The 22,482-nt window shown below is 44.5% G+C and overlaps 1 protein-coding gene across 7 annotated transcripts in view; it reads right to left on the bottom strand.

The window, feature by feature from the left end:
• BMPR1B (bone morphogenetic protein receptor type 1B) overlaps positions 1-8,137 on the bottom strand; it is an 804,535-nt gene extending 796,398 nt beyond the window's left edge. For 6 of the 7 annotated variants that reach the window (XM_063917497.1, XM_063917476.1, XM_063917467.1 and 3 more), the window contains exon 1: positions 7,882-8,066. The gene's annotated coding sequence lies outside the window, so the exon portion shown is untranslated. The other variant, XM_063917486.1, reaches the window with a different exon arrangement.
• Positions 8,138-22,482: the final 14,345 nt, after the last annotated feature.

Below are 22,482 nucleotides of genomic sequence, written 5' to 3'. Positions count from 1 at the left end.
CCGTGGTGGCGTTGTCCGACTGTACTTGAACATGTCTGTTCTGTATTAGATGCTGGGCCATTGTCAACGCATTGAACACTGCCCGCAGTTACAGAATATTGATCAGGAGCAGAGACTCCTCCTTGGTCCACTGACCCTGAAGAGAGTGTTGTTCCAACACCACGCCCCAACCTCTCAGACTGGCATCCGTCGTCAGAAGGACCCAGTTGGATATCCAGAAGGGCCGGCCCCTGCTTAATTGTTGGTCCTGAAGCCACCAGCTCAGTGACAGGCGGACCTCCGGAGACAATGAGATCATGTGAGATCTGATCCGGTGAGGCAGGCCATCCCACTTGGTCAGAATTAACTTCTGCAGAGGTCAAGAGTGGAATTGAGCATACTCCACCATGTCGAAAGCCGACACCATGAGACCCAGCACTTGCATTGCCGAATTTATCGACACTTGCAGACGAGATAGGAAGCATTGAATCCTGTCCTGAAGCTTCAGGACTTTCTCCTGAGACAGGAACAACAGTTGTTGTGAGTGTCCAATAACGCTCCCAGATGTAACATGCTTCGAGCAGGAACCAGGGAGGATTTCTTCCAGTTGATCAGCCACCCGTGGGCTTTCATGCACTGGACCGTCAGATCAAGATGACACAGGAGAAGTTCTGGGGAATTTGCCAGGATCAACAAATCGTCCAAGTACGGTAGGATCCTGACCCCTTGACGGTGGAGTGTAGCCGTCATGACCGCCATAACTTTGGTGAAAACTCGGGGAGCCATTGTCAAACCAAAGGGTAACGTCCAAAATTGGTAATGAAAGTTGCCCACCGCAAACCTCAGGTACTGCTGATGAGATACCGCAATAGGAATATTTAGGTAGGCATCCTGTATGTCCAGGGAGACCATATAGTCCCCAGGTTCCAAGGCCAGAACAATAGAGCGCAGCGTTTCCATACAAAACTTATAGACCCGCACATGCTTGTTCAAGGACTTCAGATTGAGAATGGGCCATGAGGACCCGTTCAGTTTCGGGACTAGGAACAGCGGTGAATAGTACCCCTCGCCTCTCTGAGCCAGAGGCACCTGTACTACCACTCCTGTGGTCAGGAGGGAATGTACCACTGAGTGCAAAGTGCTTGCTTTTGCCGGATCCAGAGGCACATCTGTCAGGCAAAATCGATGCGAGAGACGATTCTTGTATGGCATAACCTCGAGCGACGACTTTCCTCACCCAGGTATCTGAAGTGGTCTTCAACCATTCCTGGGCAAAACCTAGAAGTTGGCCCCCCACCCTGTGATCCCCCAGAGGGAGGCCCGCCCCATCATGCGGCAGGCTTGTCAGTTTTAGAAGCTGGCTGACGGGCGGCCCAGGCACGCTTCGGTCTGGGCTTGGCAGGTCTGGAAGCACGAGCTTGCATTGGGTACACCTGACCTTTTGCTTTTCCAGGAGGACGAAAGGGCCGAGGGAAAGTACTTTTAGCCTTCTGTGCGGCAGGAGCCGTACTAGGTAGGCAAGCTGTTTTAGCAGTAGCCAGATCAGCCACAATTTTATTGAGGTCTTCTCCAAAGAGAATGTCTCCCTTGAAAGGAAGCACCTCCAGGGTTTTCTTGGAATCCATATCCACCGACCAGGATTTCAACCAAAGGATACGTCTGGCCAAGACGGACGTAGTAGCAGCCTTGGCCGCAAGCACCCCGGCATCGGAGGCCGCCTCCTTAAGGAATAGAGAAGCCGTGGTAATATACGAGAGACATTGTCGAGCATGCTCAGATGCGTTGGAAGGCAGTTCCGCCTTAAGCTCCTGAGCCCACGCCTCAACAGCTTCAGCAGCCCATGTTGATGCAATGGTTGGCCTATGCACAGCCCCCGTTAGGGTATAAATCACTTTTAAACAAACTTCCACACGTCTATCCATCGGTTCCTTCAGAGAGGTGACGGTAGTTACTGGCAGAGCAGAGGAAACAACCATACACGCCACATGAGAATCTACGGGCGGAGGAGTTTCCCAATTCTTACATATCTCCGCAGAGAGAGGATAGCGCGCCAACAGTCTCCCCGGATTTTCCAAGGATTCCTGACGTATGTCAACCAGGTGTTCAGAATGAGGTAAAACTTGTTTAACCATCTTCTTACGTTTAAACCCATCTGGTTTCTTAGAGACAGCCTCAGGCTCAGGATCTTCAGACACCTGAAGAATAAGCCTAATTGCTTCAATCAAATCCGGGACATCCACCAACTACTTCCCTTCCCCATCAGAAACATCTGTGTCAGTGTCTGTGGGATCAGTATATGCACCATTCTCCTCAGAGGATGTGTCTGGGATAGCAGTGGATTGGGAGGAGGTAATGGCCCGTTTAGAAGACGACTTAGTCTTAGGCGGGCGAGAGTGACACTTAGATTTAGTCAGTGACTGGTTCAAATGCTGTAACTGAGTGGAGATTTGATCTGCCCATGGCGGATTAATAGCAGGGACCATAAACTGCTGCATTGGCACAGGTGGTCCCACAGGGGGCGCCAATTTAGTTACAAGCGTGTTTAACAACGTGGAAAATGTAGCCCAAGGTAGGTCCTGTGATGCCCTAGGTGCTACCGACCCACTGGGGGGTAAGGAACACCCTGAACCTGAACTCTAAGCTGCGATATTCTCCTCCATCACGTCTGCGGCCTCACTACCATGCAATGTGGGAGAAGCCCCAGCGTCGTTGCCATGTGTAGCAGACATAACAATGTGCACAATATCGGGCAACCTGGTACAAGGTTTATCAGCAATATACCTAGCAAGAACACCCGCTGAAGTGTGACTATGACAGCACAAACCGGGAGTTCAAGAGATATAAATCTATATGGTGACTATAAATCACAAGTAAAAATACACAGCAAGTATATCTTGTGATACAATCCTATATTATATAGAAAGAAACCTGATACCTTAGCCCCCGCAGGTATAGCAATATAGGAGTAGCCCACTGAGTGAAATACCCTTTAATAAGGCAACCACGCAGCAACTACATGCACACACACATATATTGTATAGTCACAAGCGTACCATGCAGAAATTATGCACCATAAAACTGCACTGGACTAGCAATACAAAGTAATACTCAGTATGGCTATATGTGTTAACAATAGATATAACAAAACACAGTAGATACTGGATGTATATCACAGGGTGTTTGTACCACACAACCCTGAATGTAGGCACTCTTTCTTAACTAACATTGTCCCAGTGACAGGTAGAATACTTAAGTGTCCTGTATGAAGCACAGCACTGGAAATTAGGCGGTTCTACAGAGGAGGATTTGCCCCAGCAGTCCCAGGAACAGCTCAGCTCTGTCTGTGATGGCTGCTGACCGGGAGTGAAGGAGAGAAATGCAGCTCCAAGGCGGGAACATTTGCAGAAATCAGACCTGTTCCCTCTGCTGGCATCCCTACCGGGCGCTGCAGGCAGTGTAAAGCGGGATTATGTACATTAAGAAACCCCCAAACCTGTGCCCTGTAATTGTCCCTGGTGGCTAGTGGAGCAGCTGCCCAATAACAGTGTCCACGCCAGCGCACGCGCGGCCCGCCTCCCACGGCCACGCTGGATCGCGGTAAAGTGCGGCCAGAGAGACCCCTTACCTCCCCCGTACCTGCGGCCCCACGATCCGGGAGGACAGCGGCGTGTGTGTGACTGATGTTTTGAAGGAACCGGAGCCTCCGCTGCAGTGACCCGGCAACCAGGGCGCGGGAGTATACAGCGCCGCTGGGGGTGACAGAGCTGCAGTCAGAAAAGTCTGTGAGACTTTGCCTGCTGCAGCCCTGAAGTCTTGTAAGAAGAATCTTCTGTCTTTTCTTCCAAATAAAGCTATCAATAGGCTTCCTAAGGCAGCCCTTCTGTTAAGTGCCTGCTTACTGCATGGCACCAACTTACAAACTGAGCTCCTGTGCACGGAGGCGGTGTTATAGAGGAGGCGGCGCTGTGCATCTTGGGAACAGTCAAAAGCTTTGAGCCTGTTGGTGCCTCGGATCAAGATCCTACTCTACACCCCGATGTTAATCCTTGTGGAGCCCAGTGTACCTCGCAGCAGAAAAATGTGTAAACCCCTTCCCCCTTCCATACAGCACACACCGATAAAAGCCCATGGAATATGGTCTCACCAATGGATCATGGTCATCCATCTTTTTAGGCAATAACATAAAAATTGCACAGCAATTAGGATTCTTTAAAAATGCAAACCAAATATAGAAGGAAAGCTGGTTCGGTCTCTAAAGTAAAGTCTGATGCAAATATAAAAAGGGCTATTAAAACTTTTGCTTCTAGCTACATGTTTTTATTTTTTAAATTGTCTTTAAAGTCACAATAGGCTTCCTTTTATATCATACTTTGCCCTGCACAACTTGTGTTGACTTAGGCATATTAGAAAACCTCGTAACCTGGTAAGTGCGCCTTGATTCTGAGTGTGACGCAGCGGCGATGCCGCGTACAATGGTCAATGTTTTTCATCTGTGCATGCATCCACATTTGTTTGTAGAGTTGCACATATTTACACACATGGTACCAGAAATGTAAAGGGCGTCCCAGAACAATGATTGGAAGGTAACAGTGGGGTGGCTTATTGGAGCGTGGTCATCATGTCGCTGAAATGAGTTATGTACAGGGACGCCCAATCACTCACATAGGATGCATACTCAGATAGAGAAACTGCACCTACCAAAGGGCTGGTGCAAGTTTTGATGTTGCGACTAATGGTGCATATTAAGATGCACTAAACCTAAACAGTAATGCAGCGTCTATAGGCGCTTTGAGTGGGCATCTAAGTCCTTGCACATTCAGACACATGCATGTACACCAGGGAGGGGCTTTGCAGCAGCATTAGCATAGAGTCACAGGCACGACTGTGGCAAAAGGCGCAAGTAGAGCCACAACTGCGTCTAACCCAGTATCAGGTCAGGTATCTCAGGACATAGGAAGTCATCTATTTGTGATTGTGTAAATATAAAATGCTGTATGTTATAAAGGCAGTGTCGTGGTGTGATGAGAGGGAGGCTCGGAAGCAGGTTGCCAGTACAAGGACGTAGGCAGGGAAAGGAGCAGGTTCCCTAACAGCACAGAGTAATTATGTAGAGCTCCTGTCAAACTGATGACTCGTTCAAACACACCTCAAGAAATGTTCATACGTCCAACTTATTTACTATTATATATCATATGTACATGAAATATGAAGGAATAGATCATTTTTTGTAGCAATTTAAACACACCACTTAAACCATTCCTAGTACTCAACAGATGAAAATATGAGGGTCCCAAACCATGAGCTCAGCTCTGATAGAGAGGCTGATTCTGAGTTGGACACAAAGTGGCTGTATTTATGGGTAGTCGCGGAAGCCAGATTCACTACCATATACTAATGCAAGATTTTACGCAGCAAATGTGAGGTCTGTGCCACGACAATCAACAAGCCATGCCGCACACTGATTTTACACCAGCCGCCGCAGCCGCCATTATTAGTACAAGCTCTGGCATCAGCCACATGCTAGGTGTAAGAGATCTGTACGCACGACTCAGAATAACACAGGACTCAAGCTGCAGGTCTACGCAGGGACGGAACTGGGGGTCTCAATCAGCCCGGGCATAGTACCATTTCTGCATGCAACAGGGAGGCATGAACACATCTCAAGGGGGTCATGCCACGAGTCACCAGGACCTAGCCATGTGTCAAGCCCCTGTCTCTCTGTATGCAGTGTGGCCGAGCAGAGCGCCTGGAGAAGGAGCTGCTTGGCCAACTCCTGGGTGCCGTCGACTGGACCCGCCCATCAGATCATCAGCCCTTCTGGCATTCGTCAGAAGTGCCAGATGGCCAGTCTGGTCCTGCGCCCATGACACTTCCCAAATCAGAATAGTTCCCAGCAAACACATTGTCATCGCCCAATTCCCACCAATAAATGGCCATTTTTACAAATTCAATAGCATGGACAGTAATAATTTTTTACTTTTCATGTGATGAAACACTTAATTTTTTTAATCTATTTTTACTTATACACTTAATATATTGCACTTATGATTCATGTAAAGAACTAGTGGGGCAAATTAAGGGTCCAGACGCGCTATACTTTTTATAATTTTCACCTGAACAGAATTAAAATATGACAGCAGAAAAATAAGTTGTCATTAAAGTATGATTTGTGTACACAGTTATTACACATTCTCACTGGTGATAGCACCAAATTCTTTGAAATTTGATAAAATTCAGAAATGAGAAAAAGGAACTAACTAACTTGGGGTACCTACTAAAGGCCCTCATTCCGAGTTGATCGCACGCTAGCTACTTTTTGCAGCCATGCAAACGTATAGTCGCCGCCCACGGGGGAGTGTATTTTCGCTTTGCAAGTGTGCGATCGCATGTGCAGACGAGCGGAACAAAAAAGTTTTTTGCAGTTTCTGAGTAGCTCAGAACTTACTCAGACCTTGCGATCACTTCAGCCTGTCCGGTTCCGGAATTGATGTCAGACGCCCGCCCTGCAAACGCCTGGACACGCCTGCGTTTTCCCTACCACTCCCAGAAAACGGTCAGTTTACACCCATAAACGCCCTCTTTCCGTCAATCTCCTTGCGATCGGTTGTGCGAATGGATTTGTCGCTAGAAGCAATGCACAGCAATTAAACTGTTTGTACCCGAACAACACGCGTGCGCATTGCGGTGCATACGCATGCGCAGTAGTAACCTGATAGCTGAGCTGCGAAAATCGGCAGCGAGCGATCAACTCGGAATGACCCCCAATATCCACTGGTGTCTCAAATTACAAAATGATTTGTTCTAAAGTCACAGAAACCAATGTTCTGACAGATATATGTACATTTTGTTATAATTAATTATTTGACTTTGGTTAACAAGCTAGGAAATAGTTATTATAACTTGATTTGCACGTCTACCCATCACTTATTTAATTAGTCTATTTATTTATTTATTTGAAATTCATGTAAAAACAGAATATTTAGAACAACTGAAAATACAAATCAATCTGATGAAAGGCAGAAATGTAAGGTACATAACCACAAGCTAATTGTAGATGTTATTCCTCTAGCAGTATTTATTAAATCTGAGAAGACAGCGAAGCAACATCACAAGGAAAAAACCCATACATGCTTTCTTATTTGTTACATATACTGTAGTACATTTATTTCAACATAAATATTCCCTTCCTTGTACTGAGTGAATGGGGCTTTGCTGGGAGAATGTAGCACAAAATGTTTGGCTCACTCTTGCAGTGTAGTTTATGGCAAAGCTTTCCCATCCATGTAAATACAACACTAGTATTCGCCATATAAAAGACTCCTGAAGGTTTGGTCTACAAATGTGTTCATTAAAACAGGACAGTTAATTTATTATCGATGTACCTAATTTAAGTATAATCACAATGGACGTAATTACTGAAACAGGATGTGCCATCCTGTTGGAGCAGAGAAGTCAGGAGCCACATGTACTGTATATTCAGAAAGACATGACAGCCACTGTGATCTGTAATGACAGGTCCTAGTAACATACTGACACAACTTTACAGGCAGAGCCCGGGTATAACTCTGTATACTACTTTGAATACTAGTTGTTGCAGTGATGCAGCAACACATACTGTATCTATATGGAGCAGGCGAGCTAATTCTACAATTGCTGCAGGACTCCCAGGCAATCTGCTGCTACACACAGCGCACCGCACAACAGGAGGTGACCACAAGTCAGTTACATTGTACACACACTATAGTAGTATCTGTATTCCTCAGACTCCGCTGTGTGTTATCACACATACAGCCATATACCTGTATACACAATCATTCAGTATCCCTGTGCCCCCTCTGCTGGATATATACACATAACATGAAAACCGCTGCGTAGTGCTCTGCCTGCTTAGTCTGCACTTACCTGCCAGGGCAGAAAGTGCAGTTGCGTGTTGGTTCTCACACACTGCACACACTGAATGCAGATGACTGTCCTCCCCGGTGCAGGACGTGTGGCCGCTACTCACTCTCTCTCTCTCTCTCTCTCTCTCTCTCTCTCTCTCTCTCTCTCTCGCTCCAGGCTGCTCACTGCTTCCCCTTCGTCCTTTCTTTTTAGCTGTTACCTCATTTCTCGCCTGGCTGTCCCTCTGCAGCTCCCACTAGTGATTGAGAAGCTGCCTGTTACTCTAGCTGGTGCTTCCAGCCCACACAACCAGAGCTGCTGTTCTCTACAATACACAATACTACTCACACAATTTATTACCTCACACTGATGCAGAGAACAGAGGGAGGGGGGTCCAAGTGACACAAAAATAATCTCATTATAAATGATAAAGACATAAATATAACAAGAAATACAGTAATACAACAAAATCATACTTCCTTTAGTAAATACATGGTAAAAGAATATTGTATATGTGTATTGTTATTGCTTTCAAAATGTATTGTATGCAGAATAAAATGTTTCACTAATTATTTTTATGCAGAATTTCATTTATAAATATTAAGTTGTAAAGGAACACTTGCAGACTAAAGGTGCATGCACACTTGCCCAGAAAGTAAACAACGTTGCTCATTTTCACCCTTCCTAAGCAACTTTTATTTAACTTTCCTGGCAAGTGTGTATGCCGGTGACAACGAGCGATGCGCTGTCCCGCGGGTCGTTAACAACGCTTGCTGTCGGCCATGCATGCAGCTCAATTTGGACAGTGTTGTCCAAAGCTGCCTGCATGGCCCGACCACGGCGTGACGTCATTGAGCGATAGGGTCATCATATCGCTCAGTGTGTATGCACTGCCGCCGACCATCCTGGCTTGGGAGGGGAAACAATAGGCGACGTCGCTCATAGAGCACATCGCCTAGTGTGTACCCATCTTAATACTTGGCGCTGTGGCGTTTCCAACTTGTACATTTGTGCAACATAAAAAATTCTATTGTTCTGTATAGTTCACTGCGTCCATGAAGAGGACCTGTAGATGCCCGAGCTATCCTCTACTAGAGAAGGCCATTACTTAGTCCAGTGTTCCACACTCAGATTTGGGCACCCTATTCAGGCTGGATCACTAATCTTGCTAAAAAGCATTTGCTGCGATCAAATAGTTGCAGCCCAGAAAAAGAGAAAAAACGGCCATTGCAGAAATTGCGAACACATCGCAATTCACGATTTGATCGCATAACCAAATGGAAATATTGAAACATTGAAGAGTTTTTCCATCTGCGTCAGGCAAGGTCGTTCACAATTCGCCATACGCAAGAGGCTGGAAGTAGTCATCGCTGACGTCAGAGATCCACCCAAAAAACGCCTTGCAATGCCGGCATTTTTTTACAAACACAGCCACAAAACACCATATTTTCTCCCCTAGACGCTGACTTCCTGTCAATCAAAATTTGATTGCATTGAATCACAATGTGTTCGCAGAAACAATCGCTATTCGCGGTTGCAATGCGCAAATTTTGCGATCCAACCTTAATAGGGTCCTAGAGCTCCCAGGCTAGTGGAATAGACATTAATAGTTTGTTATATTGACAGGGAAGAAACTGTTATGATTCTATCAACATAGAATGTGGGAGGGTATTTTTGGCACACAAAGCCATACCCTCTAGAATGACCCCTTCTGCCAGCAAAATGCTGTGATCCTGGACTTCCCTTTTTAATTTATAGCTGCAGTAACCCTTCTTATCAATTACTTAGTTCAACATAAGTGATTGCAATCCTAGGAGAGTCCAGGAGCAGATCACGTTTGAGGGTATAAAAAAACAAAACCGCAGCACCATAGCTCAAGCTGGTCACATACAGCGTCGGACTGAATCACTAGGGATCTGCTCAGTGTTGCAAGAATGGCAGTACGGGCGGTACTGCATACCGGTAAGAAATTGCCAGCTGGTACGCAGTACCGCCAGGCTGGCTGCCATGCTTCCAGCCGCTGCTGTGTGAGGCGAGGAGAGCGCAGTGAGTGCCTCTCCTGCCCCTCAGTGCTCAGTCCGATCTCCACAGCTCCTGGTTGGTTGTTGGTCTGCAAACTCTGATTGGCTAACAGACCGGCGCCTCATTTGAGATACCCGCCGCCGGACTCTGGAGACTGGACTGAGCTGAGGGGCAAGAGAGGCTTACACAGCAGCAGCAACAACGACGTGGTGAGCACAGGGAGTGGGGGATATGTACTGTGGGGGCATGTCTGACACTGTGAAGGCATTTGTGTATCTGGCACTGTGGATGGGGGCATTTGTGTGCCTGGCACTGTGGGTGGGGGCATATGTGTCTGGCACTGTGGGTGGGGGTGTTTGAGTATCTAGCCCTGTGGGGCATTTGTGTATCTGACACTGTGGGGCATATGTTTATCTGCCACTGTGGGGACATTTGTGTATCTGGCACTGTGGGAACATATGTGTATCTGGCACTGTGGGGGTATTTGTGTATCTCACACTGTAGGAGCATATCTGGCACTGTGGGGGTATATCTGGCACTGGGGGGCATTTGTGTATCTGGCACGGTAGGAGAATATCTGGCATTGTCGGGGTATATCTGGCATTATGGGGGCATTTGCGTATCTTGCACTGTGGGTGGGGGGCATATATTGCACTGTCGGTGGTGGCATTTATGTATCTGGCACTGTGGGGCATATGTGTATCTGGCACTGTGGGGGCATATCTGGCACTGTGGGGGCATATGTGTATCTGGCACTGCTGGGGTGTATCTGGCAGCACTGTGGGGGCATACAATATGTGTATCTGGCACTGCTGGGGCATATCTGGCACTGTGGGGGCATATGTGTATCTGGCATTGTGGGGGCATATGTGTATCTGGCACTCTGGGCAGGCCCGGCGGCGGCGCTACCCGCTCAGCAAGGTCTTCAAAGCAGAGAGGCGCTCTCCCCTCTCTGCGACCTTGATGATGTGCACTGCTGCTGCTGCCGGTTGCCAGCAGCGACAACAGCATGAAGAAGAGCCGGTCTGACTGTGGCCAGGAACAGGGAGCAGTGGACTGTGGAGGCGGTTGGGTGTGTCCGGCATAACGTAAGACACAGTGCAGCAGCAGTGGATCAGCCTACTGTGTCTACTGTAATCAGCGCACAGGGAGGAGGGGGCATGGTGTAGGCGGAGCGGGAGCAGACGGGGACTGGGGACAGGCTCTAACTAACAGTAATTGTGTACACTACACTGCTGCCTCTGCCATCCCTTCTCTGTCTCCTCACGCTGCAGCGTGCGGGCCAAGACTCCAGTATATAGTGTGTGTCAGCATGTCACACCCTTCCCCCCTCCTAGCTAAAGTGTGGACCATGTCCCCCCCTCCAAGCTGAAGTGTGGACCATCTCTTCCCCTCACCTCCTAGCTTAAGTGTGTGTGCCATGTCACCCCCCTCCCCCCAAGCTAAAGTGTGTGCCATGTCTCCCCCTGTCCTCCTAGCTAAAGTGTGTGCCATGTCCCACCCCTCCTAGCTAAAATGTGTGCCATGTCCCCCCCTCCTAGCTAAAGTGTGTGCCATGTCATCCTCCTCTCCCCTCCCAGCTAAAGTGTGTTCTATGTTCCACCCTTCCCCTCCTAGCTAAAGTGTGTGCCATGTCCCGCCCTCCCCTCCTAGCTAAAGTATGTGCCATGTCTCCCCCCTCCCCCCAAGCTAAAGTGTGTGCCATGTCTCACCCGTCCCCTCCTAACTAAAGTGTGTGCCATGTCGCCCCTCCCCCAAAGCTAAAGTATGAGCCATGTCTCCCCCCTCCCCCCAAGCTAAAGTGTGTGCCATGTCACCCCCTCCCCTCCTAGCTAAAGTGTGTGCCATGTAACCCCCTCCCCCCCTAGCTAAAGTGTGTGCCATGTCTCCCCCTTCCCTCCTAGCATCCCTGCCCTCACCCTCCCTGTATCTCCCCTTCAGCGTCCCTCCCCTCACCCTCCCTGTATCTCCCCTTCAGCGTCCCTGCACTAACCCTCCCTGTACTGTAACTCTCAAAGTAGTGGGAGTAAGAAAGAGAAAGGGGGTGCTGAGAGAGAGGAGTAAAAAGAAAGAAGAAAAAATATCCTCAGGCAGTGCTGGGGATAATAGCTTAAAAAATAAACAGAAACCCAGGCAATGCTGGACATAAGTATAAGGGACACTACTATGTTGCGTAATATGAATCATGGGGACTACATACAGTGTAATGTGAATAAGATTGTGCTACAGTGTAGCGTAATATTAATTGGGAAGTACTGTTGTGAGGTGCTATTGTGTGTCCACACTCCTTCCTTGTGATACCACACCCCTCTTTTGTGACGCATGTTGTCCCTTTATGAGTTAAGGGAGGGAGGCCGCAATTTTATAGTTTACAGGAGGCGCCAAACACCCTTGCACCGGCCCTGACTGTGGGAGCATATCTGGCACTGTGGGGGCATATGTGTATCTGGCCCCCTGTATGTGTATTACGCCCCCTTTTTATTGGCCACACCCCATGTGGAATGTAGCCACACCCACTTTTTGGTGCGTGCACACAGTACCACTAAGAATTTTTCTTTGTACTTGCACCACTGGATCTGCTTCTGGTCTATTTATGCCAGGATAATGTTTAGAAGCACCATGCCCCTTACACTTTACAGTGCTGCTCCTGGATTTATTCCTTCTTCACCTTGAAAAAGTCCCCAGTTTGGGGTGGAAACACATTGGGGAATGCACAGGGGCTCAGTTTAAGGAAAGCAAACTATACCCATCTGTTCCAACAAAACGTGTTTGTATGTATCAAAACCCGAATGCTGGTTAAGAACTGTTTGGCCACAGTTCTTTAAGATCTGGTAATTATCCACTGCACTTTTTTTACTGGGACTCCTGTTTATGTATGCTTGTTGCTACATTTTGTACCAATGTGAACCATTTAGATACATTTTATCTTTGGATATTTTATGTTTGTGATTTCCAATAAACGGTGTTTCACTATACATATTCCATTTTGTTCTGTTCCATGATATACGATCAAGTTAAAGCATTAGAACCTATTGAATTGTGACAACATTGAGTAGCGCCGGCTAAGTTTTCTCTCCGTTTATTGCTTTTCTTTAGCACTTGTGGTGAAGGAAGAGCGAGACCTTCAGGGAGAGTGGAACTTTTTGGCTGCTCCATTGCGCACTACGTTATTCCTTAAACTTTTTTTTTGTGTGCTGTGGTAAAGTAGCCTTATAGTGGAGGCATGCACACAGATTCTGGACTGCAAAACAGCACCTTTCACAGAGAAGAATGTTCACAGCCCTGTCACTTACTGACAGAGACCTACGCCCTAGTCAACGGCCACTGACTGGCATCGGTCATCAAAGACAAATGGCCTAAATAGGCCTTATATAACCCAGATTCATCCTCTCCATCCCAGATTAACAGGTAAACCACACTCCCCTCTTGTCTTTAAAAGATGGGCCTTCACAGGTGTCTTGATTTGGCCAGGCAGGCTATAAAACTACAGGGAGACACAGTATTTTCACCAAGCAGGTAAAACACACATTCTATCCTTCAAAGGCATAACTTCCCTATGCTTGTAAATAAGCACCCCTGGCTCCTTTATAGCACACTGCCCCATGTACCATAGTACATCTGCTTGTGTAGCCATTCTTTGGAGTACACCCAAGTACTATTCATATATTAAGTGGAGTGCCGGTTGGATTTGTTTATATATATATATATATATATATATATATATATACACATACACACACAAACACACACAAACAAACACACACGTGTGTATATATATATATATATATATATATATATATATATATATATATATTTATATTGGTGATGTGTGCCGACCCCCGTGTTTTGGTTTTGGAGATGTATTTTATCCAAAAATATATGAAAACTGCTGAAATCACATAATTTGGGGGCTTTTTTGTTCCTACAGTATTATTAACCTCAATGACATTACTTTCCAGTGACTTCCACTCAGTTTTGACCAACTCACAGCTCACAATATTCTTCACCAATATTGGCCAAAGGCTGGCTGTCTAAACTAAGCAAAAAAGCAGAGGCACAAACACATTGCATTTATTTATGTTTTAAAAATGTATGGCAAATTAGTAATGCAAAGACCATCAGCAGTGCTCCCCCCCAAAAAAAAACAACAACAACCCATACAGCCCATTATGAAAAGAAAATTGGTGCAAGACGGGATTGTCTTTGTGACCTCCCAACCACTTTTATGTTGACTATTGGAAAGGACATGCACATTTTAACAAACTAAGCACTTTAGAGACAGAGACTGACACTTTTGTGGCTGAAGTGCTTGGTTTGTTTGGGCCCTCACATACCAATTTTTTGGGAAGGACTTCCTTCTATCACTAATGAGGAGGTTGATGATGAGGGTGTAAATTACATTATAATGTTGTAAAATAAATTTAATGAACTTGCCACAAATTATATAACATGGAGGACATGTTACAGTTAGCACCACAAATGAGCATTCAATATGCAAAAGACAATCAACTGGAATCACATAAGAATGGCAGAATATCATTGGAATCACAGATAAACATATTAATTAGAATCACAAATACTGGCATAAAATAATTGGAATTAAATAATGTGGTGATGAGGAGAGTGATGAAAAATACAATTAGAAATAATCAATACTAATTTTCTAGCTCTCCCAAGCCAAGGTATTTCAATCTTCACAGGCAATTAACGTTGGAGCTCAGGTAGAAGTAGTATATCACTGGGGAATTGGCACAACTCAGTTTTACTAAATCTCTTAGTCTCAATGTGGTAGAGGGAAGGGTTGCTCATTAAACTCCTTGCAGTGCTTAGCTAGCAGAATTATGGTGTTGCAGTGTCTAATTTAAGCAATGTGGCATTATGCTGTCTGCGTCCTTTACTTCAGTTATAGATAGGGGTCCCTGCCTAGGGCTCTTGTTGTTTGTATATTTTTGTACTCACTCAGACCCTCTTAAGTGGAGGTGTTCACTTGCTCAGACAGTCCTTAATGGCTCCTTTCAGTTTCAAGATGGCTGCGGCATCCGCACCTCTCCTCAGGCCTTGCGGTGTCTGGTCTCCGGCTGCGGTGTCTCAACACTTGCTCACCTGGCACTTGTCTCTCCAGTAGCACTGCACTGCTCACACTCTGCAGCGCTGTTCTCACCAATAGATTTACACAATATGGGTATCCAAATCCTGCACAAATATATACAGCAGCCAAAAGGGGCATAACTCGAGGAGTGATTCTCACACCCCAAAATAATACAGATTTTTGAAAGAGAATGAGTGTTCCTCTATCGGCCCTACACAAAAAATGGAAAGATAATGTTTATACATCCCATATTTCCAATGATAGTCCAATGTAGAGAATCCAACCAAAGTCCACTACATCCACTTCCAGAATTCATATATCTCCAAAAGAAAATCACCAGGGTATTTTCCTTGGACCTCAGCTTCTGCAGGTGTAATATCCCTTGTGTACTACCCATCTTGAGCCCCTCAACGCATTTCAAATCTCTTGAGTTATTTTTTAAGGGAGTGAATTTTTGTCCCAGAAATCCTTAAATACCTCCACTAACCAATCTAACAGTGTCATTAATTAGACAACATATGGGCTTAATTAGTTCACATAATTCTATTCCGCACCAATCGCAGGACTTCTGCACTATCACATGGTCCTGCATTTGTGTAAGGTTTCCATGGTGACTTAATTTCATCACAGATATTCTTGTTCATGTAATTTCATTTCTCCGTTGTTGCCTTGGTGACTTGACTCTTCCCTTGCTCGTTCCGGTCACGTGTTCTCAGTCACGTGATTCTGGACTTCTAAATATAGTAATTCCGGCAGAGTACAGGGAAACTACCCCAAGTTAATCAATCACCCGCATGACATAGCGGCTGTCAGCCTTTTCCAAAGGAGGTCTTTTTTAATGGCTGTAGTCCCGATCAAGTGATCCTTATGTCGATGCAGCGTCACATGTAAACAAAGTGCAAGTGCAGATCTCCTTTTTGGGTTCCATTGTTGTGAAAGCCCAGGATCTTTACATCATACAATATTTGGCCATGTTGATATTTATATATGAGGGGTAATTTTTTTCCTCATGGCCTGCGCGGTGCTTTTCCCCTTCAAGTTATACCTCCAAAACAAATAAAAAACATATGTTAAATAGACATACAGTACATAAAAGAGTTTTTATTTTTAAAAGATATACACAAAATATGATATATACAGAGAGTTGATAAAAAATATTAAAACTTCAATCAAACAATTATAATATATGAAAAATATATAAAATGTGCATAGAAGATACAGGTCATATTTTTTTTTAAAGCTATAAAAACCATTTAAGCTTGAAATCGGCATTCAAACCATTTAGCTTTAAAGTATTAAACTCATACAGTATATTAATTGTATCTCTGCCTTTGTCAGCTATCTATTTAGATCTCTTGACAGCAATTCCCTTCTATTAATTTGATGCCTGCAAACCTCTTTATATGATCCACAGAGCATCCTTGCAGTGGCACAGGCTTGGACTGGCCCACAGGGGTACAGGGGAAACCACTGGTGGGCCCCACTGCCTGGGGGGGGGGAAGGGGGGGGGGGGGGCTCCACCTCCTGCTCTAAGGATCAGGTTCCAGACTGTGCACTTGAATTATTCATCATACATATGTTACCTTATACTGGACTATGGTGTATTTTCTACAGTGCATTGCTGTTATTAATCTGTTATTAATCTGGTACATTATCATGCATGCAGCAGATTAATTTACTGTATTTATTTATGAAGGGGCCCAGATGTTGCACTCTCTATTGGTTTGTCAAACCACACCCCCTCTGCGGACTGGCAACACCCCTAAACATGGACCCACTGCATTCCCCCAGTGGGCCCTACATGCCCCATTTTGACACTGCAGTGGCATATCTATAATGGGTGCAGTGTGTGTGTTGCACACGGGTCCCTCGGTCCAGAAAGGGCCCACACCGCACACTCTGCACCCATTTCTTCTGTACTCACCTTCTTGGTGTCCGCACATAGGCCACCTCCTCTCCCGTCACCGTAGCTGCAGCAGCGCTGTTAGTGCTCTGTCTGAGCACTAGAGACTCTGGCACAGTGCCAGAGTCTGCAGTGTATACGCAGGTCTCTGGAAAAATGTCCGCCATTTTACCGGAGACTTGCGCATGCGCTGTAGACTCTGGCACTGTGCCAGAATCTCTAGTGCTCAGAGTGCTAAGACCAGCGCTGCTGCTGACTATGGGGCGGGAGAGGAGGGGCCCCACACCTGGAGACTGCACATGGGTCCCCTCCTCTCTAGATACGTCCCTGATCCATGGTTAGTCCTAAAATGATTCGATAGTGAATATGACTCCAAACCCTTGTTAATGTTTCTAAGATGTTCACCAAGGCACACTAAAGGATGGGAAGTACGTCCTACATAATATAAATTGCAAGAGCATTCAATAATATAGACAATATTTTTCACATTACAGGTGATAAATTATTTTATTTTATATTGTATATCATTCATGGTAACTTCCTCTATTTTTCTTACTTCCCTTTTTATATTCCGACACCCTAAACAGGTCCCACATCTATGGAACGCCTTTGTGGATATTCCCCTCTTTATCTGCTCTCGGGGATACATACTTCTGACTAAATTATTTCCAATATTAGACGCCTTTCAATATATGAAAACTGTTTTGTTAGGAATAACCTTCCCCAGAACTGGATCTTTTTTTTAGGATCTTTCAGGATTTTTCAATTAGTTTATGTTGAGCATTACATCCCGTCACTAATGCCCATTCAAATTTATTGGATCCAGGTGCCTTCATCTCTTTATATTCTTTATCTTGTAATAGGGTATCTCTGCTTATTTCATTTGTGATATTCAGAGCTCTTTCAATAATCTTGGGTGCATAATCAATATTATTAAATGTATGTATCATCTGCTCCACCTGTTCCTGATATATCTTGTTATCTGTGCAGTTAGTTTTAGTTGTTTAAGCTGGCTCCCATGGATTGAATTAAACCAGTTGCTGTGATGACAGCTGCTGGCATGAGTGTAAGTACATGAGTCGATAGGTTTTATATATGTTCTAGTTCTTAAACTTCCATACTCATATAGTGTGATATCCAAGAAGTTTACACTTGATTCACTAATCTCAAAGATGAACTTCAAATCCAAACCATTAGTGTTCAAATACTTACAAAAATCATTAAGTGGATCACATCCTCCCCTCCACAGGAATAGCATGTCATGTATGTACCACATCCAGGACACCAGGTTTGCTCCAAATGGGTTGTGGTTCCAGATAAAATCTGTTTCCCACTGACCCATGAAGATGTTTGCATAACTCGGAGTGAACCTGGTGCCCATAGCCATCCCTACTTTTTGTACATAGAAGTCTCCATTGAACATAAATTATTTATTTAATATAAATGATATACCGTCTAACAAAAATTGTCTTTGTCACTTTTAGCTAGAAATTTAGTAGTGGCACCTATACCATCATGATGATTTATTATGGTATACAATGACTTAACATCTGTGGTCACCAAAAGACTGCCACTTTCCCACATGATTGTGAGCAAAATTTTAAGCGCATCCTTTGTGTCCTTCAGATGAGATCTATTTGTCATGGCCAAGGGTTGCAAATAGAAATCTATATACTCCAAAAGATTTGCAGTTTATCCCGGAGACGATTGGTCTTCTGGGAGGACACATGAGATCCTTGTGAACTTTTGGGAGTATATAAATTACAGGTGTTGCAGGCTTTGTTCCCTATCTTGTTGGTGATGTTTATTAATATGAACCTGTAATTTCTCCATAATTGCCTTGGTGGGCTCTGTCCTTACCTTATGATAATGGGATCTATCATTAAATAGTTTACAAATTTCTCCATCATACCAGGAGCTATCCATAACCACTATTCCCCCGCCCTTCCCCCTCATCGTGTTTAATGGTTATTTTCATATTTGCTTTTAATTATTTTTAAAGCCATTCTTTCTTGTAATTAAGGTTGGATTTGACACCTGTTTTATCTCTTGTATATCATCCTGAACGAGGTTCACAAAAGTATCTATAAAATTCCCTTTTACATGATTAGGAAAAATCAGTGATTTAGGTTTGAAAGGTGTGACATGTAATAAGTCCGGTCCTTCATCTATTATATTTTCATCTTTCATTAGAAATAATTGTTTTATGGAAAGCATACGTGCAAACTTATGAATGTCTATAAATGTAGCAAATTTGTTCACGGGGATTGAAGGGGCATATTTAAGTCCCTTCTCTAATACATTTGTTACCTCCTTTGTTGATGTATGGGTACTAATATTAAACATTTTCACTTTCTCCATATGCCGTTTATTTTCAATAGATGCTCTCCCCTGAGTAATATTGGACACCTTGTTGGTTCCCTGATCATTCTGCTTTTCTTTGTTTTTATGTTTTTTTTTGTTTTCTTTTTCCTGTTCCTATGTTTTCTTCCCCTTGTCCCTCTATGTGTTTTCATTGTTATCTGCGTGGGTAGGTTCCGGTTGCCCTCCCCAAGGAAGGCTCCTCTTTCCTTCTTCAGTGGTGCAAATTGATTTCTTTAACCGCCATATTGACGGTCTCCATCTGATCTCTCTATGTGATTCCTCTCTGCTCTTCAATCTCTAAAAATGTTGTTTCCTCGGTCTCTCATTCTCTCTGCATTGATTCCGTGAGTATGGGTCATTCCAATAGGGACCTCTATTAATTTGTTGTTCCTTATAGAAGTGTTTCTGTCTACCCATTCTATTAGCTACCATAATCCATTTATATCCTGGGGAATTTTCTCTCTCCTATCTTTCATTAATTTTACCATAATCCCTTATTGCTGGTTGTAAATTAAGGTTGTTATTCCCTGAACAGGAACAATCCTCCTCCTCCAATGTATCTGTATCTACTCTTTTAGCCTCTTTTTTGTCTCTAATAAACTTCCTCACAATTTGGTCTATTTGTATTTTCGATTTCTTTTTAATGTTTGCTTCTATTCTGCTTTCTATTAATTTGAATTCATCTATAAATGGGACTGTTCGATCTCTATGATTGATATTTCTTCATCAAATTTGATGAGTTCCCTTTTTCTCTCTTATATAATTAATCCCATTAATGAAAAGGTACAGTTCTTTACGATTTTGCTACAATCCTCTTTAAACCTTTCAGAGGCACTTTCAAAAGAAGCCTTTTTATTTATCTGGAGCCCCCATGGAATGATCTGATGGGTAACATATTTCTCCAATGTTTCCCACCGAATTGTATTTTCCTTCAAAAGAGTATTTTCCAGTTTTTTCATTATGCTCCCCAGATTTTCGTCTAATAACTCGATATGTTCACCTTCATCTTTAAAGAGGTTATCTAAGATGGCTATGATATGTAAATGTATACATATTGCAGCAAAACAGAAGTCCCAGTGAGGAAATATGACAATAACAGATTTACACAATATGGGTATTCAAGTCCCATGCAAATATATACAGCAGCCAAAAGGGGGTATAACTTGTGGAGTGAGCCTCACACTCCACAATAATACATATTTTTGGCAAGAGAATGAGTGTCCCTCTATCGGCGCAACAAAAAATGAAAAGATGATGTATATACGTCCCTTATTTCCAATGATAGTCCAATGTAGAGAATCCAACTATAGTCCACCACATCCACTTCCAGAGTTCATATACCTCCAAAAGAAAAGGTCAAATGTTCAAATCCTCCTTCTTTCATAAATAAAAAGGGAATGTTTTCCACAAAACTCCCCATGTGTGCATGCAATTCAAGGAAAGAAAAAAAAAAGCATAGCATAATACATTTTTTAACGTCTGGTGGCTGCTACTTGGTATCTCCGCTCCCACTCAGCTCCGCGTGCAGCAAGCATTCCCACACCTCCTCTCACTCTGCTCTGCTCCACCTTCTTCCCACAAGGCTCTCTTCTCACAGGATGCCGCTGTCCAATCAGCAGTCTCCTTCTTGACCATGTGATCGGACCAGGGTCTTGGCTTTAACTTCCGCTGTACCGTGCTCTCCCTCTGTGCTGCTGCGGACCTGTGAATAGATTTAAAGGGGCACACAAGCCATTTTCCTGGGTGCCACACATCCACAGCAAAGTCACTGAATGATCTGAATGTTACTTAAAATATATATTTTTTTATTCCCATCTAGAGGAGGGTTTTTCCCCAGGATCAGCACATGGATGAGAATAAGGAAGAGGAGGAGGGAGATTCTGATGACATAGAGGATGAGGATTCTGGGCAGGATGCTTAGCCCATGGCGCAGGCAGAAGGGAGTCTTACCGAGTACTTACTCTTATTAAATTACATTTTCGAATTTACATTTTTCAAAATATCTCCAAAACCCTACGTGATATCAAATTTCTGATGGAATATTTGGATTCTACTCACAACAAAATTACAGGAAAATTAATATATATCATGTCCGTTGAGTAGGCTAATTTTTCATGAGTTTTTGGCTAGGAAACTTTTGATCCTATTTATCAACTTCAACACCATATCTGCACACATGATCATCTTGTTTTAAGACACTACAGGTCAGACCTAACTGAATATGTAGATTTATTAAATAAGGCAATAGGGTTTTTTCATTTTAATTTATACATTAAAGGTGTACTGCCAGTAATTACCCTGCTACTGACGGCGATAAACCTGATTGGGGTAAGATTTCCTGGCTTTTGCAAATTAAAATTTCCCGTGTGAATGCAAAAAGTATTAGGACAATATTTATATTGCACAATACTTGTCCTGTTATTTCTCATACGTCCTAGAGGATGCTGGGGACGACATCAAGACCATGGGGTATAGACGGGATCCGCAGGAGACATGGGCACTCTAAAGACTTTTCATTGGGTGTGAACTGGCTCCTTCCTCTATGCCCCTCCTCCAGACCTCAGTTTTAGAAATGTGCCCAGGTCGACTGGATGCACTCTGAGGAGCTCTACTGAGTTTCTCTGAAAAGACTTATGTTAGGTTTTTTATTTTCAGGGAGATCTGCTGGCATCAGACTCCCTGCTTCGTGGGACTGAGGGGGCAGAAGCAGAACCAACTTCCTCAGAGTTTCATGGCTCTGCTTCTGGCTGACAAGACACCATTAGCTCCTGAAGGGAACTGAACGCTAGCCGTGTCTAGATGCTCACTCCCACAGCACGCCGTCACCCCCCTCGCAGAGTCAGAAGTCAGAAGACAGGTGAGTATAAGAAGAATGATCTTCTATCAAGTAAGTGACGGCTGAGGTGCGGCGCAGCTGGCGGGAGCGCAGCGCGCCTTTGCTGCCCACACACACAGGCACTACAGGGTGCAGGGCGCGCGGAGGGGGGGCGCCCTGGGCAGCAAGAAAAATACATCAAACTGGCTAAAAGGGGTCATAAGTTGCCGCTGGCACAGCCCTACCCCCACCAGTATAAATATTACAGTGTTTGTATGAGTGTAAGGACACGCCATTGCGGGGGCGGAGCTTATTCCTCAGGCAGCCAGCACACTACTCAGCGCCATTTTCTCTCTCTCCTCAGGCTGCAGAGAACACGCTCGTCCTCTCCTCCACTTCTGACAAGTACAGGGTGCTATTAAGGGGGGG

The sequence above is a fragment of the Pseudophryne corroboree genome, chromosome 1 (genome assembly GCF_028390025.1).
Source record: "Pseudophryne corroboree isolate aPseCor3 chromosome 1, aPseCor3.hap2, whole genome shotgun sequence".
Classification (NCBI taxonomy): Eukaryota; Metazoa; Chordata; class Amphibia; order Anura; family Myobatrachidae; genus Pseudophryne; species Pseudophryne corroboree.
The sequence above is the reverse complement of the archived record's forward strand: the minus strand, read 5'-3'. Positions and strand labels throughout refer to the sequence as shown.